Raw genomic sequence first — 22,180 nt, 5'->3', positions numbered from 1 at the left:
TTCCTCCTCTCGGTCCCTATCGTAGCCTCTTAATTATATAGTACTATACCCACCTATACCCACCTTCTTACCCATCCTATAGGGGCCGGCTAAGCTAGCTTGGAGACCAAGCTAGGGCCGACCATGGTTTGGTTCATGGGTGAATTCATGTGGCCGGCCCTAGCTTGAACTCAAGCTTAGGTGGCCGGCCCTATTAAAATAAAAAGGAATTTAATTTTAAAAATTTTTCTTATGTAGATAACATGATTTAAAAGAGAGTTTAAAAAATTTAAATCTTTCCTTTTATAAGATTCTACAAAAGATTAAGAGAAGAGCTAAATCTCTTTCCTTATTTGTAGATTAAAAGGTTGATTTTAATTTTGGTAAAAACTTTCCTTTTAATCATGTTCATGATTTAAAAGAAAGTTTAAAAATTAAAAATTCTCTTTTATTAGTTTCTACAAAAGATTAAGAAAAGATTTAATATCTTTCCTTATTTGTAGATTGAAAGGAGATTTTAATTTTTAGAGATAACTTTCCTTTTTAGAAATTATCCACATGTTTAAAAGAAAGTTTTTAATTTATAAAATTTCCTTTTTATTAACTAATCATGAAGGGATAAAAATTATTAGATAAATTTTTATAAATTTCCGGAAGCAAATAAGGAAGTTTTAATTTATGTTTAAAATTTTATTTGCTTGGAGATATTAATGTGGCCGGCCATTGAAATTGAGAAAAGAATTTTGATTTTAATTAATTAAAATTTTTCCTTTTCATGGCAAAAGAATTAAGGAAGTTTTTATTTAAATTTCCTTATTTGCCAAGACCAAGGATTATAAAAGAGGGGGTAGACGTGCCTTCATGGTGAACGACTCTATTATTTTCTCCTCTCTTTTTCTCCTTGGGTGTGGCCGGCCCCTCCTCTTTCTTTCTTCTCCATCTTGTGGCCGAAACTCTTCATGCTCTTGGAGTTTTAATTGGTGGCCGGATTCTAGCTTGAAGAAGAAGGAGAGAAAGCTTGTATCCCTTGGAGCTTGGTTGGTGGAAAAAGTTCTTCATCCTTTGGAAGTTTTTGCTTGGCCGAAACTTGAAGGAAGAAGAAGAAGGTGCTAGGTGGTTCTCGTCTCGGAAGATCATTGCCCACACAATGTCCGAGGTTAGAAGAGGAATACGGTAGAAGATCAAGAGGTCTTTGTCTTCAAAAAAAGATATAACTAGTAATGTTTTTCCGCATCATGCTAGTTTTATTTCTTTGTAAAAATACCAAATACAAGAGGCATACGATTATAGTATTTCGAATTTGTTTTCGATGTTGTGTTCTTTTATTTTTTTCTTTTCCTTGTGATTTGATTGTTCTTTTCGATTGACCTAAAGTTATTTAAGGAAATTAAATATTAACTTTCCTTAAAAGGCTTTGTCTAGTCGGTGGTGGTTGTTCTCATATCCAAGAAGGTCATGTGCCTCGCCACGTCAGTATTTGGAGCTAATTTTGGAAACTAATATTTATTGAAATTAATAACCTAGGTGATTTGGATCGAACGTGTTAAGTTCCGCAGGAGATCCGAGTCTAAACCTAAAAGAACAAATAAATTAAACTTAGGATCAAACGTGTTAAGTTCCGCAGGCGATCTGAGTTTAATTTAAAAGAACACATGATAGCTAGGAAAATGTTCAGACCTTTGTACAAAATTTGTGTACAGTGGAACCATTAGGTTTTCCGAGTAGCAACCAACAAGAACATGCTATAGAATTATTCTAAGTTCGAGGATGAACTTTTTATAAGATATGGGGAATTGTAACGACCCAAATTTCCTCAATTAGAGTCCTAAAAGTAATTTAAAAATATTTAAAAATGCTATAGAAATATTCTAGAGAATTTTAGAAATTTTTAGAGTATTTTTATGTAATTTTTGGAGGTCGTTTGATATTTTTACTATACGAAGGAAGTTTCGACAAAAAAATGTCCAAGCCGAGAATTGAACCCACGACCTTTGACTCGGTCAAAACCCAGCTGACCAAGTGGACAAACAGATTTTTTTTGTTTAGAAAAGGTAGCGAATTTATTTAAGATAGTTAACAGAATATTATAAAAGGGATAAGTTGATGTTGAATTTGTTTGTTTAGAAAAGGTAACGAATTTATTTAAGATAGTTAACAGAATATTATAAAAGGGATAAGTTGATGTTGGATTTGTCTGTTTAGAAAAGGTAGCGAATTTATTTAAGGAGTTAACAGAAATATTAAGTTATAAAAAGGGATAAGTTGATGCTCTGTTTTCCCGTGACTTAAACCATTCTCTCCTTCTCTACTGCGTACGATGGCGGAGCTCGGGCAGAAAATGAAAGGGAGTTAGGGCATCATCTCCAGCGGCCGGTCAAGGTCCTAGAAGCCCTTTTTGTTCGGTTGTGAGTCCAAGAAGCAAGGTAAGTGCTTCTCACCTGCAGTAGGAGTAGTTTCGGACCTTTGTTCTTCTTGAATTCGAAGCATAAGAAGTGCTTATAGTGCAGATTTTTAATTAAGCCTATAGTGCAGATTTTAATTAAGCTTATAATGCAGATTTTTATGTAGAGCTTATATTGCAGATTTTAATTAAGCTTATAGTGCAGATTTTTAATTAAGCCTATAGTGCAGATTTTAATTAAACTTATAATGCAGATTTTTATGTAAGCTTATAGTGCATATTTTAATTAAGTTTATAGTGCAGATTTTAATTAAGCTTATAATGCAGATTTTTAATTAAGCTTATAGTGCAGATTTTAATTAAGTTTATAGGTGCAGATTTTAATTAAGTCTATAGTGCAGATTTCAATCAAGCTTATAGTGCAGATGTTTATATAAGCTTATAGTGCAGATTTTTAATTAAGCCTATAGTGCAGATTTTAATTAATCTTGTAGTGCAGATTTCTTAGAGCTTAAAATGCAGATTTCTTTAGAGCAGATTTCTTTAGAGCTTGTAGTGTAGATTTCTTAAGAGCTTATGGTACAGATTTTTTAAAGTTTATAGTGCAGATTTTTGGTGAACTTGTAGTGCAGTTTTTAAAAAAAAAAGATTATAGTGCAGTTTGGTTAAGTATTATAGTGCAGAATATATGTTTGCATAGTATGCAGAAATAGTGTAGCATAGAATGCAGAATCTTGATTAGTATAGTATGCAGAATTTTGATTAGCATAGTATGCAAATTTTTGTTTATGCATTTCAAAGTTAGAATTTGTTTAAACATTTCAGTTTTTAAAGAAGCATTTTTTTATTAGAAGTATTTGTTAGGACCTTCGGATAGCGGCTAGAGAGGGGGGGGGGGTGTGAATAGACGACCTCAAATTATCGTTTCTTCCTACAATTTGAGTTAGCGCAGCGGAAATAAAAGATAGAAACGAAAATGGAGAAGATCAAACCTCAAACACGATGATGTAACGAGGTTCGGAGATGATACTCAGACTCTTCGGCGTGTCCGTAAGGTGGACGAAGCCTATCAATCCGTCGGTGGATGAGACCCCGGAGAACCGGCTAACAACAACTCCTTCTGGGAAACGTCGCCACAAACTCTTTTGCAACAGCAATAAAGGAGTACAAGGAATAAAGCAAGAAACAATGGATAATATGAATGTAAATACACTCTACCAAGTTTGCTTGCCTTCTTCTCGTCGACTGGAGTCCGTTGATGAAGCAGCAACTTCTCGGATGATGCCAACAGCAGCTGATCAACCAGTCGAGGGAAGCTCACACGAAGCTTCAGCAAAGAGGAGCTCAGCGAAGCTCAAATCGCAGTTAGGAGGAAGAAGAGTTCCTGTAGAGGCGCTCAGCATCTGATTTATATCTGCACCTGCGAAGAAGAAGACAAAGAACAACACAGAAATCTAGTCGTTGAGTCACAACAGCTAAGCCTGGACCGATCAGGCTCCATCCTGATCGGTCCAGGAGGTCCCTGATCGGTCTGTGGACCGATCAAGCCCTAATCTGATCGGTCCCTAGACCGATCCCCAACTCTCTGTGAGTGTTGGTTTCGAAGCCTGATCGGTCTGTGGACCGATCAGGCTATAGGTGGATCGGTCAACAGACTGATCCCCCTACCTTCTCTGCCTCTTGATCGTTTCCTGATCGGTCTGGTGACCGATCAGATTACTTACAATGAGCCACTGTTTGGTTACTAATCGGTCACCAGACCGATCAGAAAACCCATAGTATCACTGGATCGGTCTGCTGACCGATCCAATGCCCATGTGGATTTAGAGCTTCCCATCCCTAAATCCTAAGGCCTTCCTGGTCTTGAGAACGAGCTACCGAGCCCTCTCTGACCTAGTCTGGAGAGCGAGCTACCGAGCCCTCTCCGTCTTCCATGTCCGATCCAGAGAACGAGCTCCCGAGCCCTCTCTGACCTAGTCCGGAGAACGAGCTACCGAGCCCTCTCCGACTTTGTCCGGTCCAGAGAACGAGCTCCCGAGCCCTCTCTGACCTGGTCCGGAGAACGAGCTACCGAGCCCTCTCCGACTTCGTCTGGTCCAGAGAACGAGCTCCCGAGCCCTCTCTGACTTAGTCCGGAGAAGGAGCTGTCGAGCCCTCTCCGACTTCCCATGCCAAGCTTTCATACTTGGACTTCTCCCGTGCCAAGCTCCCTGCTTGGACTTTTCCGTGCCAAGTCTCCATACTTGGACTTTTCTCGTGCCAAGCTCCCTGCTTGGACTTTTCACCAGATGTCTGGTCAACCTTGACCTATATGGATTTCCCTTGCCTGGCTTCACTCACCAGAACTTTCCAACTGCCTGGCTTCACTCACCAGGACTTTCCCTTGCCTGGCTTCACTCACCAGGACTTTCGCCTGGCTTCACTCACCAGGATTTTCCAACTGCCTGGCTTCACTCACCAGGACTTTCCCTTGCCTGGCTTCACTCACCAGGACTTTCAACTGGCTTCACTCACCAGGATTTCCCGAATCAGGTCGACTCACCTCGGGTCAACCAGGTCAACCTTGACCAAAGATTGCACCCACAATCTCCCAAGTTTGTATTCTGTCAAACAGCATAATACAACTTTTCTACTCTCGTCAAACATCAGAATAGAACTTTCCTATTTTTGTCAAACATCAAAATATACCTCGAGTCAGGTCAACTCGAGTCGGGTCAACCAGGTCAACCTTGACCTAAGGTTGCACCAACAATCTCCCCCTTTTTGATGTTTGACAAAAACCATAATCAAGTTAGGTTAACCAACCCGATAACCTAACTTAGGTTTTCCAATAGTTCTCCAATCAATGTTCTTCCTTGAACATTCTCTAGACATTTCTCCCCCTTTTTGACACACATCAAAAAGAGTGAATCAAGGTTAAGAGTTTCTTTCTAATGAAAGTCTCATACCTTTCATTGAAACCCTTAATTTCCCCTTGATACTAAAGACAACAATCAACTTAGTGACCATCCCATGTCACTCATCCTCAGAAATCGAGTAAAAACTCCCCTAAAAGTCAACTCCTGCTTGACCAATAGGTAAAACTCCCCCTAAAGGTCAACTCCCCCTTGACCATTGCACCAACAATGTCTTGGAGAGTTTCAATCCTTTATAATTCTAAAATACCAACTTCCAGCTGAAATTTTAGACAATCAGTCGAAAATCAGCATTTTGGCACGCTCAACCTTTACTAGATCGGTTACCAGACCGATCCACACTTCCCTGGATCGGTCCAGTGACCGATCCAGACCTCCCTGGACCGATCAGCATCCCCTCTGATCGGTCTACAAATCTCTGATAGGGATTTCTAATTTTTCTCCCGAAATTCAGAAACCCCTAAAAAATCTCAGAAAATTCCAAAAATTATAAAATTTTGAGGATACATTCATCATAACATATATTCATGGAAAAATAGTTTTCTATGAAAATAACTTCCATTTTCAAATCTTGATACAAAGTTCGAAAAACTTTGAAATAGCTCAAGGTTAATCCATCTTTGTATCAACTTGCTCAATGATGAATGCTATCACTAGAAAAGCTTCATCAAGGTTTTTCAAATCAATTTTGAAATGATTTTAAACCATTTAATTTAGGACCACAATCTTAGGGCTAAGTGTACATGACTTGTACGCAAGCTTTCCCTATGATCCTCAATTTAGAATTAGGCTCATCTAGGTACAAGAGCTATGTACCTTGATCCTAACTCATAATCCTAATATCTCACACACATCTAATGTGTATCAAACACATCCAAGTCAATTTTGATGTGAGATATGGGTTTAGGTCATCTTAAGCTAAGTTCTCATGCATTTTCTAAACAACAATTTGATCTCCATATCAAATTATGTTTTTATCCTTAAATCAAATTAATTGATCATAAATGCAAGAGATGATGACATGGCATAAAGTAATATCATAAGTGAAAACATGTGCCAATGTCATGATGTCATGTCATAAAGTATGAAACTTAAATAAAGCATGACATATACCTAACCTAAGCATTATCATGACATTTCAAATGATAATGAAATAAATATGATGTCATGACATGGCATATGCCAAACAATATATGGCAAATAACATATAAAGGTATAGAAAATACCTAATTCTAGCCTTAGTTGCCATTTTTTGATAATTTTGATCATTTTACCATAAATTCTATATTCCTAAGTGTAGTAGATCTAAAATCATATACTAAAGATTTTTAGATCACTATGTGCCAATTAGATTGACCCTAGAAAATTCTTCAAGTGTGGTTGACACATCCTAATCACCTTAGGAATAATTTTTAATTTCATTTTCAAGGCTTGGTTATACCTTGAAACTTCCTAAAATGCCACCTTTTGCCATGATTAGGTTAACTACCTATCCAATTAAGGTTGGCACACCCTAACCCATCTAGCGTGATGGAATCACGCTCCTAGGAACCCAAAACCTATTTGAGCTCATTGGGTTCACTAAATATTCACTAGGGATGACTTCCCTAGCAACCCTCCTAATGACCCTCCTAGGCTTTAAAGCCTTGGTCATTTGGGACTCATCAAGATCAACTCTAGGGGTGACTCCCCTTGTGACCTTGGTGATAGTCTTCCTAGCCCTAGGTCTTGTTCCATAATCGAATGGAACATTATGGTAAGTGGGCTTGACCACTTGAGACTTAGGTTTGTGACTCAAACCTCTCATGTCCTTGGGCTTTTGCTTTTGACCCTTAGACCCTAGAGTTGACTTCTCCCAATTCTTAAGAGTCTTTTCTAAGGTGTCAAGTCTTGACCTCAAGACTTGATTTTCCTTCTCTAATACCTCAAGCTTTAATTTTCCATTTTTCTTTGAGGTATTCCTAGGCATATGTCTAGTTGTTTTGGGATTCCTATCTAGGTTTTCCTTAACCTTAGATGAGTTAATTCTAGGGTTGACATTTCTAGTATTATCCTTACCTAGACTAACATGTTTGGCACCTAAGCACATGTATAGGTTTCTATAGTTATCATGCTTATCATTATTGACAAATGCAATAAAGCTACTAGCATGTGTCTTATTAGAATTGCAAGGATATGCCTTAAAGGGTACCTTAGGGTTTGCCTTAGCTCCCCCCATAGATGTGCTTGGTCTCTTGTCCTTGTGAGATTGCCTCCCCCTCGGACATTGGCTCCTATAGTGTCCCCTTCGCTTGCATTGGAAGCATACCACGTGCTCCTTACCCTTGCGTATCGGGACTCCGGCTTCCTTGACTTTTGGTGCCGGTGGAGTCTTCCTAATCCTCCTTGGACACTTACTCTTGTAATGCTCATATTCCCTACACTCAAAGCACATTATATGTAATTTACTTGAAATTAAGTTGCTTGAGTTACCTAGGGTTGAGGATGAACATAAACTCTCTTCTTCATCCCTTCCGAAGGTAGAGGCTTCTTCTTGCACCAATCTTGATGAAGAACTCTCCTCCTCTTCTTCCTTAGATGTTGAGTAGCCCTCAACTTCTAATTCCTTACCTCCATGAAGTGAGCTACTTGACTCACTTGACTCCTCTTCATGACTTGAATTGGAGCTCTCCTCATGGAACTTAGCCAAGTTGTTCCACAACTCCTTGACATTGTTGTAACCACCTATCTTACACAAGATATCGTTAGGTAATGAGAATTCAAAAATTTTCATTACCTCGTTGTTGATTACGGATTGGTGGATTTGTTCCTTCGTCCACCTCTTCTTTTCAAGGATTTCTCCTTCTTCATCCCTTGGAGGAACAAAACCTACTTGTACACAATTCCAATTAACTAAGTTAGTCATAAGAAAGTACTTCATTCTTACCTTCCAAAACGCGAAGTCGTCGCGATCGTAGAAGGGTGGAATCGTGACGTCTTCTCCAAGTCCATCCATTCTCTAGCTTGTGCTCCCTTGGGTGTTAATCCGACGAAGAGCAACCTTGCTCTGATACCACTTGTTAGGACCTTCGGATAGCGGCTAGAGAGGGGGGGTGTGAATAGTCGACCTCAAATTATCGTTTCTTCCTACAATTTGAGTTAGCGCAATGGAAATAAAAGATAGAAACGAAAATGGAGAAGATCAAACCTCAAACACGATGATGTAACGAGGTTCGGAGATGATACTCCTACTCCTCGACGTGTCCGTAAGGTAGACGAAGCCTATCAATCCGTCGGTGGATGAGACCCCGGATATCCGGCTAACAACAACTCCTTCTGGGTGGAGAAACCTCGCCACAAACTCTTTTGCAACAACAATAAAGGAGTACAAGGAATAAAGCAAGAAACAATGGATAATATGAATGTAAATACACTCTACCAAGTTTGCTTGCCTTCTTCTCGTCGACTGGAGTCCGTTGATGAAGCAGCAACTTCACGGATGATGCCAACAGCAGCTGATCAACCAGTCGAGGGAAGCTCACATGAAGCTTCAGCAAAGAGGAGCTCAGTAAAGCTCAAATCGTAGTTAGGAGGAAGAAGAGTTCCTGTAGAGGCGCTCAGCATCTGATTTATATCTGCACCTACGAAGAAGAAGACAAAGAACAACACAGGAATCTAGCGTTGAGTCACAACGGCTAAGCCTGGACCGATCAGGCTTCATCCTCATCGGTCCAGGAGATCCCTGATCGGTCTGTGGACCGATCAGGCCCTAGTCTGATCGGTCCCCAGACCGATCCCCAACTCTTTGTGAGTGTTGGTTCCGAAGCCTGATCGGTCTGTGGACCGATCAGGCTATAGGTGGATCGGACCGATCCCCCTACCTTCTCTGCCTCCTGATCGTTTCCTGATCGGTCTGGTGACCGATCAGATTACTTACAGTGAGCCACTGTTTGGTTACTGATCGGTCACCAGACCGATCAGAAAACCCATAGTATCACTGGATCGGTCTGCTGACCGATCCAATGCCCATGTGGATTTAGAGCTTCCCATCCCTAAATCCCAAGGCCTTCCTGGTCTTGAGAACGAGCTACCAAGCCCTCTCTGACCTAGTCTAGAGAGCGAGCTACCGAGCCCTCTCCGACTTCCATGTCCGATCCAGAGAACGAGCTCCCGAGCCCTCTCTGACCTAGTCCGGAGAACGAGCTACCGAGCCCTCTCCGACTTTGTCCGGTCCAGAGAACGAGCTCCCGAGCCCTCTCTGACCTGGTCCGGAGAACGAGCTACCGAGCCCTCTCCGACTTCGTCTGGTCCAGAGAACGAGCTCCCGAGCCCTCTCTGACTTAGTCCGGAGAACGAGTTGTTGAGCCCTCTCCGACTTCCCATGCCAAGCTTCCATACTTGGACTTCTCCTGTGCCAAGCTCCCTGCTTGGACTTTTCTGTGCCAAGTCTCCATACTTGGACTTTTCTCGTGCCAAGCTCCATGCTTGGACTTTTCCGTGCCAAGTCTCCATACTTGGACTTTTCTCGTGCCAAGCTCCCTGCTTGGACTTTTCACCAGATGTCTGGTCAACCTTGACCTATCTGGATTTCCCTTGCCTGGCTTCACTCACCAGAACTTTCCAATTGCCTAGCTTCACTCACCAGGACTTTCCCTTGCCTAGCTTCACTCACCAGGACTTTCACCTGGCTTCACTCACCAGGATTTTCCAACTGTCTGGCTTCACTCACCAGGACTTTCCCTTGCCTAGCTTCACTCACCAGGACTTTCACCTGGCTTCACTCACCAGGATTTCCTGAATCAGGTCGACTCACCTCGGGTCAACCAGGTCAACCTTGACCAAAGATTGCACCCACAATCTCCCAAGTTTGTATTCTGTCAAACATCAGAATACAACTTTTCTACTCTCGTCAAACATCAGAATAGAACTTTCCTATTTTTGTCAAACATCAAAATATACCTCGAGTCAGGTCAACTCGAGTCGGGTCAACCAGGTCAACCTTGACCTAAGGTTGCACCAACAGTATTAACAAGTGTAAGAAAGATAAAGAAAAGAAAGAGAAAGGCCAAGGCCTTAAGTAGATCCCAAAGTCAAGATTTTAGGGATTTTGGCACACAAGGTGCTTAAAGAAAATGCCGAGGCATTATATATTAGAAGTAATAAAAGATAACAAGTATTTTACTTTATTTAAGAGGCTAGTACCCGACTTCCGAGGTTGTCGTTAAACAAATCCAGGTGTCCAATTCCGAGATCTTGGCCCTGGTAGACCGAGGTCTGCTCTTTTAGGATTGGTGGCTCGCTACCCCAACCTATTAGAGAACGCACATAAGATGGTACTACGCCTGGGCCCAAGAAGAAAGTTGATTATTATTTTGAAGTATTAAAGTATAAGTTTTTAAACAAGTGAAATAAGATTCAGAAAGTGTTTAAAATTCAGCAAGATTATGCTAGCATGATTGTATGGATTTGTTTTACACGTTTAGCATTTCAGTATGTTTCTTTTGCTTGTAGATGAGCATGAGTAGTTTTCCTTTTGAGCATGCAGCTTTTAGATTTCAGTATATTCACATGCATATTCGAGTTTTGTGAGTTAGATAGCGCTTACTAGGCAATTTTGCTTATAGATGCATTTTCCTCTTACTAGGCAAGCTATATATAGAGCCCTGGTCTCAATAGTTCAGACATCACTTGTACACAAATTCATTCTCTTTTCTATTCTACTACTTTATGAGTTGTCAACGCTGTAAGGGGCTACTCCACCCGGAGGAGAATTCTAGTGAGATTTTTATAGTCTTGGATTAGCAATCCTCTAATTGCAAACCAAGTAAATTATGTGCTTCTTTCTTTTATCAATTAGTTTATTAATTCTTTTACATACAAGTGTTTCTCTAACTTAGTTTTAAAAGATTGAGAAAGGTTTGATTTTATTTTCAAGGCAATTCACCTCCTCTTGCCGGCAGCACAAAAAAGGGATCAACATATTGTTGGAGTGTATATTGAAAGCCTAAGCTTTTGTTAACATTTATTTTGAATAAAGAATCACATTTGGTCAAATTGTCTATATTTAGTTGTAGTTGCTCAATTAATTTATATTGTAGATAACATAGTATGTGGTGCTACATACAGAAGATGATGTTATCAGTACCTTATAAATTATAAACAGTAGCTCACGACCAAAATGGAAAGGAACAAACCATTGGAAGGTCGTAGTGTAATTAGGAATTAGTTTATCTTGACTATATAATTACACTAGTACACTTAGAGTGTATTGAGTAGGACCATTTGAGGTTGTTTCTTTTATACTGACTTTATAAAAGAACAAATACCTTAGTTATTATGGAAGTGTGTGCTCTTAATCCTAATATAATAACAAGCACATATATTTGATATTTATTTCTTTAATTTATCAATGGGTGAGATTTAGTTCGATAAATCAATAAGCTCGATAAGTTGGGAAATGATATTACTTATAGTGTGTGTTGTTGATTATAGAAGGAAACTGTGTCCTAGTAATCTAGGTTGATAATGTCCCCAAGATGAGCTCATAAAGATTGTCAAGTTAAACCCTGCAGGTGGACTTAGTCCGACATGACGATGAGGTTGAGTGGTACTATTCTTGGATAAAGATATTAATTAAATGAGTTGTCAGTAACTCACTTAATTAGTGGACATTTGACATCTTAAACACAGGGAGATTAACACACTCATAATAAGAAGGAGCCCAAAAATGTAATTTGGGATTGGTGCGGTAGTTCAATAATAGTTCTCTAGTGGAATGAATTATTATTGATAAAATTAAGTTGTGTGTTCGGGGCGAACACGGGATGCTTAATTTTATCGGGAGACCAAAACTAATTCCTCCTCTCGGTCCCTATCGTAGTCTCTTATAGAGTACTATACCCACCTATACCCACCTTCTATACCCACCTAAAGGGGGCCGGCCAAGCTAGCTTGGGAATCAAGCTAGGGCCGGCCTAAGCTTGGTTTATGGGTGGCCGGCCCTAGCTTGAACCCAAGCTAGAGGGGGCCGGCCATAATGAAATTAAAAAGAATTTTAATTTTAATTTTTATTATGTAGAAGATATAATTTATTAAAGAGAATTAAAATTAAAATATCTCTCTTAAAAGGGTCTACAAAAGATTAAAGAAAGAGATTAGATCTCTTTCCTTATTTGTAGATTGGAAAGATATTTTATTTTCTCTTTGAAAATTATTCACATGTTAAAAATTAAAATTATAGAAATTTCTTTTTATCAACCATGAAGGGATTTTTGAAGAGAAATTTTATTTTTAAAATTTCCGGAAACAAATTAGGAAGTTTTAATTTGTTGATTGAAACTTGTCTAATTTGTCTCTCTATGATGTGGCCGGCCATTATAAGTTTAATTGGGAAATTTTATTTTATTTTTCTCAATTAATTCATGTCAAGGAAAATTAAGGAAATTTTATTGTAATTAAATTTCCTAATTTGCCAAAGCCAAGGAATATAAAGGAAGGGGTGGGGGTGCCTTCAAGGGTGACAACCTCTATTATTCTCTCCTTCTTTTCCTTTATGTTGTGGCCGGCCAACCTCTCTCCCTCTCTTCCTCTTTGTGGTGGTCGAATCCTTCCTCTTGCTTGGAGCTCTTGTGGTGGCCGGATACTACTTGGAGAAGAAGAAGAAGGAGGAGGAGGAGAGAAAGCTTGTATCCCTTGGAGCTTGGTTGGTGGTTTTTTCTTCATCCTTGGTGAAGCTCTTTTGTTTTGGCCGAACCTAGCTAGGAGGAGAAGAAGGTGCATTGGTGGTTTCTCATCTCGGAAGATCGTTGCTCACACAACGTCCGAGGTTAGAAGAGGAATACGGTAGAAGATCAAGAGGTCTTTCTAGAAGGTATAACTAGTAATTTTTCCTTTCCGCATCATACTAGTTATTTTTGGAAATAATACCAAATACAAGAGGCTTACGTTTCTTGTATTTCGAATTTATTTTCGATGTAGTGTTCTTATGTTTATTTCTTTTCCTTGTGATTTAATTGTTCCTTTCGGTTAACCTAAAGTTATTTTAGGAAATTAAATATTAGCTTTCCATAAAAGGTTTTGTCTAGTCGGTGGTGGTTGCTCCCATATCCAAGAAGGTCATGTGCCTCGCCACGTCAGTACTGGGAACCAATTATGGAAATTAATATTTAATGGAATTAATAACTTGGGTGATTTGGATCGAACGTGTTAAGTTCCGCAGGAGATCCAAGTCTAAACCTAAAAGAACAAATAAATTAAGTTTTGGATCAAACGTGTTAAGTTCCGCAGGCGATCCAAAATTTAATTTAAAAGAACACATGGTAGCTAGGAACAGGTTCAGACCTTTGTACAAAATTTTTGTACAGTGGAACCTCTAGGTTTTCCGAGTAGCAACCAACAATTGGTATCAGAGCTAGGTTTTGCCTCTGTGTATTTGGTATTAGTTTAATTATGCACATGTCATACATAATTTAGGCAGGATAATAGTAGGATGTGCTAACTTTGTGGATGCAGGATCCAACTATTATGGATTATAGTTTTATGTGTGTGATTGGACCCTTGGACATGTCAAGGGCATTTATATGTGTGTGCAAGATTGTATTATAAAATACAGCAGGAGTTGTATTTAATTTTATTAGGATTTTATTTTTGATCTAGATACATGTACATTCCTTTTATGGAATATAGGATCAAAATTGTAAAATTCTATTTATGTCGCGGATCGAATCTTGCAAAGCGTGGAACCTTCTGAGGACCAGAGGTGCAGCGGAACAAGGAGCAAGATGGATGCGACAGCTAGACCTGGTGGCGGTGGCCAAATATGGCAGCAGCTTGGGATGACAACACACGGAGGACAACCATAGATAAAAGCCATAATAGTTGAAAATTAGATTTTCTATTTATTACTTTTATATTGTGTTGTGTGTGTATGTTAGTATACATGTTTAGTATGCTAGCATAGTTAAAATTCCTCATTTATAAATAACTAAGTGGGAGAGGGATTTTTAAGTAAAACCCATGGTCTCCATTACTGGTTTGTAAGTGATGCAAACAAGCTTGCGCGTTGGCTCTGAGTGTCTTCCTCCATATCGGATGAGCTTGTTTGTGGATCACTAGAACAAACTTCTATTTGGGATGACTATAGGAAGTTAATTAAGAGCGTGTGATCTTCCCCATCGGAAGGGGCACAATCTTATTAATGGACTTAGTGTCAAGTAATGGTATACACTTAGGCACAACTAATAGTATCCTCCCCATCTTATTTACACTTGATGTAAATGATTTATTTGTTGAACTGAGCTTATATCCAAGCCCAGATTTGTTGTATACAGTCTTTTGATTTTTAAGGATTAGATCTAAGTTTTGGATTTAGTTGTAAAGTTTTCTAGCAGTTATTTAAGTTTGTTAATTTTAATCTTTAATGTTGAGTTTTCCTCTTCAAATTTTACAACTTGATTTGGATTAGAATTTTTTATTTGTTCCTTGGGGTGTTGATTTTCCTCAAGGAGCATTTTATTTTCATTTTCATTTTCAGTTAATTTTTTATTTAAGCATGCAATAATTTTGAGAAAAAAATTGCTTAGATTAAGGTATACCTCATCGGAACCTTCAGAAACGAGTACAGACTCGTGGCTCGATTCGGGTTAGGACCCATCTTCCGATTCATCCTCCAATTCTGATTTGCGGGCCATCAGCGCGAGGTAGCTTTGGTGCTTCTGATCTTCGGCATTTGATTCATCTGAAGACGATTCATCCCACATTGCCTTGAGTGCTTTCTTCTTGGTTGTCTTGGATTTGTCGTTCTTCAACTTTGGGCACTCATTCTTGTAGTGACCCTTTTTGTTACATCCGAAGCAGTTTACATTTTTGTTGTTAGGGTCGGTGGTGGAGTTGATCTTCTGCAGGTCATTTCTGATGAAGTTCTTCTTTCTCCTGGTGAATATTTTTCTTACCAAGTTCACCAGGTATTCTTCGTCTTCTGAGTCTTGGTCAGAGTCACCTTCAAGTTCAGGTTTGGTTCTTGACTTTTCCTTTGAGGAACCTACAAAAAGGGCAATACCTTTCTCGGCCTGTTTTGAGTTAGTCTGCTCATGGAGTTCGAGTTCACGAAATAATTCGTCAAGTTTTAATTTAGAAAGATTCTTCAAAATCTTGTAAGCATCCACGATGGATGCCCACAATGCATTTCGAGAAAATATGTTTAGGGCGTACCTTATCAAGTCGCGGTTCTCCATTTGGTGATCGATGGTGTGGAGCCCATTGAGGATGTCCTTTATCCTCGCGTGGAGTTGACTCACAGATTCTCCTTCCTGCATTTTTATATTAAATAATTTATTCAAGTAGAGGTCTCTTTTGGTTACCTTTGCGTCGTTGGTTCCCTCACACAATTCGATGAGCTTGTCCCACGGTTCTTTCGCATTTTTGTGTGGGCTCACACGGTTCAGCTCTTCCTTTGTTAGCTCGCATTGTAGTGTGTTGAGAGCTTTGAAGTCGGTCTGGGCTTTCTTCTTCATTTCCAGATTCCAATGTTCCGGGTCCATTGGATTTCTGGAATTATTGACGGGAGTCTTGTAGCCTCTTGTGAAGTTGAACCACTGGTCGAAGTCAGTCTTTAGATAGACCTCCATTCGTTTCTTCCAGTATGGGAAATCGTTGCCATTGAAAAGGGGAGGACGGACAGTGCTGTATCTCTCATTTTGGGTAATTGCTCTTGCACACAATAAAGATAAATAGAGATGGTCCCAAGACTTTTGGTCTTAAATTAGTAGTGTGGGATAAAAATAAAAATATTAAAACTGAATTGGTGTTGCACCAATTCAGATTTATTTTCTACGAGAAAATGTTTCCAAAGAGGTAATGACACCAATTTAGATTAAGTCAAAAAATTTAAAACTGAAAAATAAGAAAACAAAATTTTTCACCCTCTTTGCATGATTGGTGGTTTGTAACAACCCAAATTTTCTCATTATGAGTCCTAATAGTACTTATAAATAATTAGAAATGCTTTAGAAATATTCTAGAGATTTTTAGAAATTTTTAGAGTATTTTTATGCAATTTTCGGAGTTCGTTTGGTATTTTTATCAAAAGAAACAAAGTTGAGGCCAAAAAGAGGTCGGGCCAAGGATCGAACCGGAGACCCCTCGTTAGGCAAAGCCTTAAGTTGTTTCGGATGACTAAGAACCCAACAGGGTCGTGCTGATCAAATAGAGGGCGGAAATAAATTTATGTGGTAAGTGATAACAGAAATACTTAGGTATAAAGAGGGATAAGTTAAGAGAGGAATTATGTTTTCTCTCTGGTCCGAAACCTTTTCTCCTCCCCTCGCGCATGGCATCGGTTCCTCTTGGGTGGAAACGAAGAAGGAGCTAGGGCTTCATCTCCGGCGGCCGGCCAAGGATCAATTCCGAGAGCCTTCCACACCATCGCGATCACCTCGTCGGGGAGAACGCATAGACGTGAAGAAGTTGCCGAAATTTCAAGATTCTCCGAAACCCTAGAAGCCGATCTCGGTTGTGAGTCCAGGGAACTAGGTAAGTGCTTCTCACCTGCAGTAGGAGTAGCTTTCGGATCCTTGTTTCTTCTTTATTTCGAAGCATGCTGTAAAGAGTGTTGTTTTTGAAGCTTGCTGCCGTGAATCTCAAAAGGAAAATAAATAAATTGCATAGATTAGGCATGTGGTTTAGATTTTTTAGTCTTATAATTTAGGCTTTAATTCCAACAAATTGTAGTTTTGGTTTGTGCTATGAAAGGGGCACAAACATCCCCCTTTGGAGCTTGCTATGCAGTTTTAGTTTGTGCTATGAAAGGGGCACGAACAGCCTTTTTGAGCTCGCTGTGGTTTGTGCTATGAAAGGGGCACAAACAGCCCTTATTGCTTGGTTTCGGTTTGTGCTATGCAATGAATATGAACAACCCTTTTGAGCTTACTGTTTAAATTCTGAGGTGTTCTTTTTATTAGGAGTATTAACAAGTAACAAGTATTTTTCTTGAAGAGGCTAGTACCCGACTTCCGAGATTGTCGTTAAACAAATCCAGGTGACCGGTTTCGAGGTCTCGACCCTGGTAAGACCAAGGTCTTCACCCTCGTAGGATTGGTGGTTCGCCACCCTAGTCTTTATTAGGGAGCGCGCTTTGGTACTATGCCTGGGCCCAAGAGGAAATTTATTATTATTTTGAAGTATAATAGTATAAGTTTTGAATAAACGAAACAAGCTTTACATAGGCTTTAACTCCAACAAGTTTTAGTCTAAGTTGCGCTATGAAAGGGGCATGAACAACCCCTTTGGAGCTCACTGTGCAGTCTTGGTTTATGCTATGCAATGAGCATGAATAGCTTTAGTTCTTGAGGTGTTCAGTTAGATTTCAGTGGCTTATTTAGACCTCTTGTTATTAATTCTTTAACATGTTGTTAGACCCTTTTGTTATTAATTCTTTGACATGCCGTTTTAGATCTCTTCGTTGTGTAGATTAGCATTGTAGTGCAGATTTTTATTAAGCGTCGCAGAGAAGATTTTTATTAAGCGTGGTAGTGCAGATTTTTATTAAGCATTTCAGTGCAGATTTTCATTAAGCAATTTCAGTTTCAGATTTTCTTTTAGCATTCAGTTTTTAGCTCTGTTATATATATATATGTATGTGCATATTGAGTTTTCGTGAGTTAGACAGCGCTTACTAAGCATCCGCTTATAGTTGCATTTCCTCTTACTGTAGATAAAGGAAAAAGAAAGCTATAGCGAAGGAAGGTGACAAGGAGATGTGGGATGGATGTGTGGTGACTGATGAATGGAAGCCTTGGGATAATTCACTAAAAGTTTATTAAAATTCTGTCTTAGAGTGATAGGGAAACATAAATGGTTTAATTCCTTTTTGTATTGCTGGTTTTGTTCATAGAATTCTTCCGTTCAAATTGCTATGCACATTAGTCCCATTATTTCAGTTGTGTCACAGTAGCATGCATGTACAGATTGTGATATTTTAATTGATTTAAAATCTGAAGTGGAGTGTCAAGATGAACCATTTCTGTCTCTTTATGAATTGCATGTCATGATGAACCGTAGCAAGTTCCTACATTCAAATGATTCAGCTGTTGAATAACTGCATGTTCTAGTTCTGAGAGTTCTAAGTATCACTATTAATAGCGTGAGCAAGACTAGCTAAGTAAAGTTTATAGTTAAGTAACGTCCCACCTTTACAGACTAGTTAAGAGGAGGTGGGGTCGTTACATGGTTGCACCAAATTAGAGCAGTACCTGCTCTGATATCACTTGTTGGATCATGAAAAATGCTAGAGGAGGTGGTGAATAGCGATCGTCAAAAATAGAGATAGAATTAAAGTGTGCAACGGAAGAGAAAAAATAAAAACAATGCTAACAACCAAGTTTTACTTGGTTCGGAGCCTTCGTCGACTCCTACTCCAAGGCCCGCACTCATCAAGTGCTTTCATTGGGCAATCCACTAACAATTCGCAAATCTTTATAAGAGGAATACAACAAATCTATAATTTAAGTGTAGAAATAAACAAGTATACCAACTGTTGGTGCAACATCCCTCAGGTCAAGGTTGACCTGGTTGACCAAGCTTGAGTCTTGGTTTGGGTTTCGATGTTTGACAATGCAAGGTTGATTGAAGAAGAGTCAAGTAGGTCAAGGATGACCGGATACTTGACTGGGAAGTCCTAACTGGGATGTTAGGCAGAAGGAAAGACCTAGTGAGTGAAGCTAGGCAGGAGGAAAATCCTGGTGAGTGAAGCCAGGTGAAAGACCTAGTGAGTGAAGCTAGGCAATTGGGAAAGTTCTGGTGAGTGAAACCAGGCAAGAGAAATCCAGATGGGTCAAGGTTGACCAGACATCTGGTGAGAGTCCAAGTAGGTCAAAGGGATTGACCGGATACTTGGCACGAGGAAGAAAAGTCTAAGTAGGTCTTAGGAAGTGACCGAATACTTGGCAAGAAAAGAAAAGTCCAAGTAGGTCTTAGGGAGTGACCGGATACTTGGCAAGAAGAGAAAAGTCCAAGTGGGTCAAAGGAATTGACCAGACACTTGGTGAGAGAGTCCTAGCTGGTCAAGGGTGACCGGATGCTAGGTCTTATGTACCAACAAGTCATGGTTGACTAGATGTTGGTTTAGGGGGCTTTAGGCTTGGTTTTGGCCAAAAACCAAGATCTAGATTGATCAGCCGATTGATCCAGCAGGTTTGGATTGATCCGTGGATTGATCCAGCAGGTTTGGATTGATCCGTGGATCGATCCAAAGATTTGGATTGATCCGTGGATCGATCCAGATCCGGATCGATCGGCAGATCGATCCGGTGAGTCCTCGCGAACTCCTTGATCGATCGGTGGATCGATTCAGAGGTCCCAATCGATCGATGGATCGATTGGGACGCTGTCGCGTGATAGCGCTGGATCGATCCGTGGATCGATCCGCCGATCGATCCGGACGCGTTCTGTCGTGATCAGAGCCTCCGATCGATTGGGAGCATTCCAATCGATCGGGATTCGACCGTTAGCGTCGATTTAAGCCGCAGGCGTTCATTTCCTTCGGCATCTCTTCACCGATTCATTCCAGATTCATCACAGCTCCTCCCCAGCACTCTCTAAGCTCCTCACCGCCAGTTCTTGAAGGTTCTTGGAGGTTCATCCAAGTCAAGAGGCGAGTTGCAACGAGAAGAAGAAGAAGCTAGGGTTTTTACTGCATCTCTTGTAAGCTTTTGCTTATTCTTTACTACCCTTTCTTCTACTTGTATTGAGAGTCTTGTAGGGCTTCTCCGCCTTCGGTAGTTACCGAAAAGGAGTGTTTATTAGTGGAGGTGTGTGTGTGTGCGTGGATCCTTGGACTAGTCACCTCTTGTGAGGTGGATACCAAGTAAAATCCTATTGTTAGCATTGTTGTAGTTTGTTTCTTTGTATTCCGCTGCGCATCACTTTGAAGAAACAAGCAACGAAGCACGACGAACACACGCGAAGCTATTCACCCCCCCTCTTGCTACTTTTCGATCCCAACACCAACAACTTCTCATAGATCTAGAAGACTTTGCTTTTAGTTGTTGGAGTCGTGTCACACTATCGTCGGAGTTGTGTTGCTCGGTCATCGGAGTAGCATCACTCGGTCGTCAGAGTCACGTCGTGGAGTCACAGGAATGTCTTTGGAGCAACCCACAAGAAAGCGATCATAAATGAATGTTGTATTTTCTACTCCTAGTGGAAGGCTGCTTATATAGGCAGTTCCGAGCGCTTGGATCCCATCCGGACGCTTGGATCGTGATGTTAGCCAACCAATCAACACACTCTAAGCTGGCGACAAGATAAGCTTTAGCCATTCTGGAAGTTTGGACCAATTCTGGGTGCTCGGACCACTCCGGGCACCTGGACCTCCTTTTCCAGCAAATTATTTTCCTGCAAGAAAAGGTTAGTCTGAGGTAAAAAAAAATTATCCTATGCTGCAAAACAAAGCTTAGCACAACAACAAGTAGAGTAGTAATTAGATTCTGTCACTTCGAGACTAGAATCTAGTCAAGATCTCAACTTAGATTTCCAAAATGGATCAAAGTTGGATTGACGCCTACTGTTCCCTCAAACGGGGAACGCATCCTCACCAAGTCACTCCCCTCCAGTGACTTTCCTTAACTTACCACTTTGCCAGACATCCGGTTAGCCCGTCGACTTGTCTAGACTTTGTGTCAACTATTTGGTCGACCCGTTGACCTAGCTGAAATTTGTGCCAGATATCCAGTTAGCTCATCGACCTATCTGGACTTCGTATTAGCTATCCAGTCAGCCTATTGACCTTGTAAAATATCGAATCAGATAATAATTAAATAATAAGATTAATGGGTGAATAATATTACTGGAATTTTTTAGGAATTTTCAGAAATTTTCTGGGATTTAATCGGAGTTCGGATGACGTACTTAGAAGGGATGCACTAATGGGCCAGAGAAAAAGCCTGTTTGGAATACCCGGAGGTGGGAATTGATTGAGAAACAGATCTAGGGTTTAATCAAAATTTCCCTAAGTTATAAAAACATTCCCGTGCCCTAGCTCTCAAAATCCACGTCGACTCCTCTATTCCCTTCCCCTCTCGCGATCTCCCGCAACCCAGTCGCCGGCCCTCACGCGAACGTCAAGACGCTGTCGGCTCTCCTCCTCCCGCGAGCATCCGGATGCCGACGGCCTCTCCTCCTCTTCCTCCCTGAGCCGCACGTCGCCCGGTCTCCTTTTCTCTCCCGAGCCGCACCGTCGAGCCCTCCTTCACTCTCCCTCGCTAATTCCCGCACCAACATCCGGTACGATTCTTCTCCTCGAGAATGTAAAATACCGAACTAGATAATAATTAAATAATAAGATTAATGGGTGAATAATCTTATTGGAATTTTTAGGAATTTTTAGAAATTTTCTGGGATTTAATCGGAGTTCGGATGGCGTACTTAGAAGGGATGCACTAATGGGCCAGAGAAAAAGCCTGTTTGGAATACCCGGAGGTGGGAATTGATTGAGAAATAGATCTAGGGTTTAATCAAAATTTCCCTAAGTTAGATCTGCTACTTATTTTTCCTACGCTTAATACTTCCACGTGACCTTTGAGATATTCGTTTCCATATCAATGCAGCCTCTTGTTGTTGTCCATGATAAGTAGCAGATACTAGATACCATGTTTGTTTGCTTTGATTGTTATTTATTTATATATTATATTGAACATGCTGGCTTCATGTAGCATACCTAATTTTCTACTTATATTTGTATGATGACTGTTGCATTTGGCGCATTATATCACGTCATGCATGTCAATGACCAATTCTCCCTTGCAGTCGAGAGAGTCGTTGACCAGGGTCGCATCCTCGGCCACTCGAGAGAGTTGTAGCTAGAGTTGATGCCGCTTGTCCTGTCGGGCCGCACTCAGCCACGCGTGGGTAG

This window comes from Zingiber officinale, chromosome 1B (assembly GCF_018446385.1).
Source record: "Zingiber officinale cultivar Zhangliang chromosome 1B, Zo_v1.1, whole genome shotgun sequence".
NCBI lineage: Eukaryota > Viridiplantae > Streptophyta > Magnoliopsida > Zingiberales > Zingiberaceae > Zingiber > Zingiber officinale.
This window is presented reverse-complemented; position numbering follows the sequence as displayed.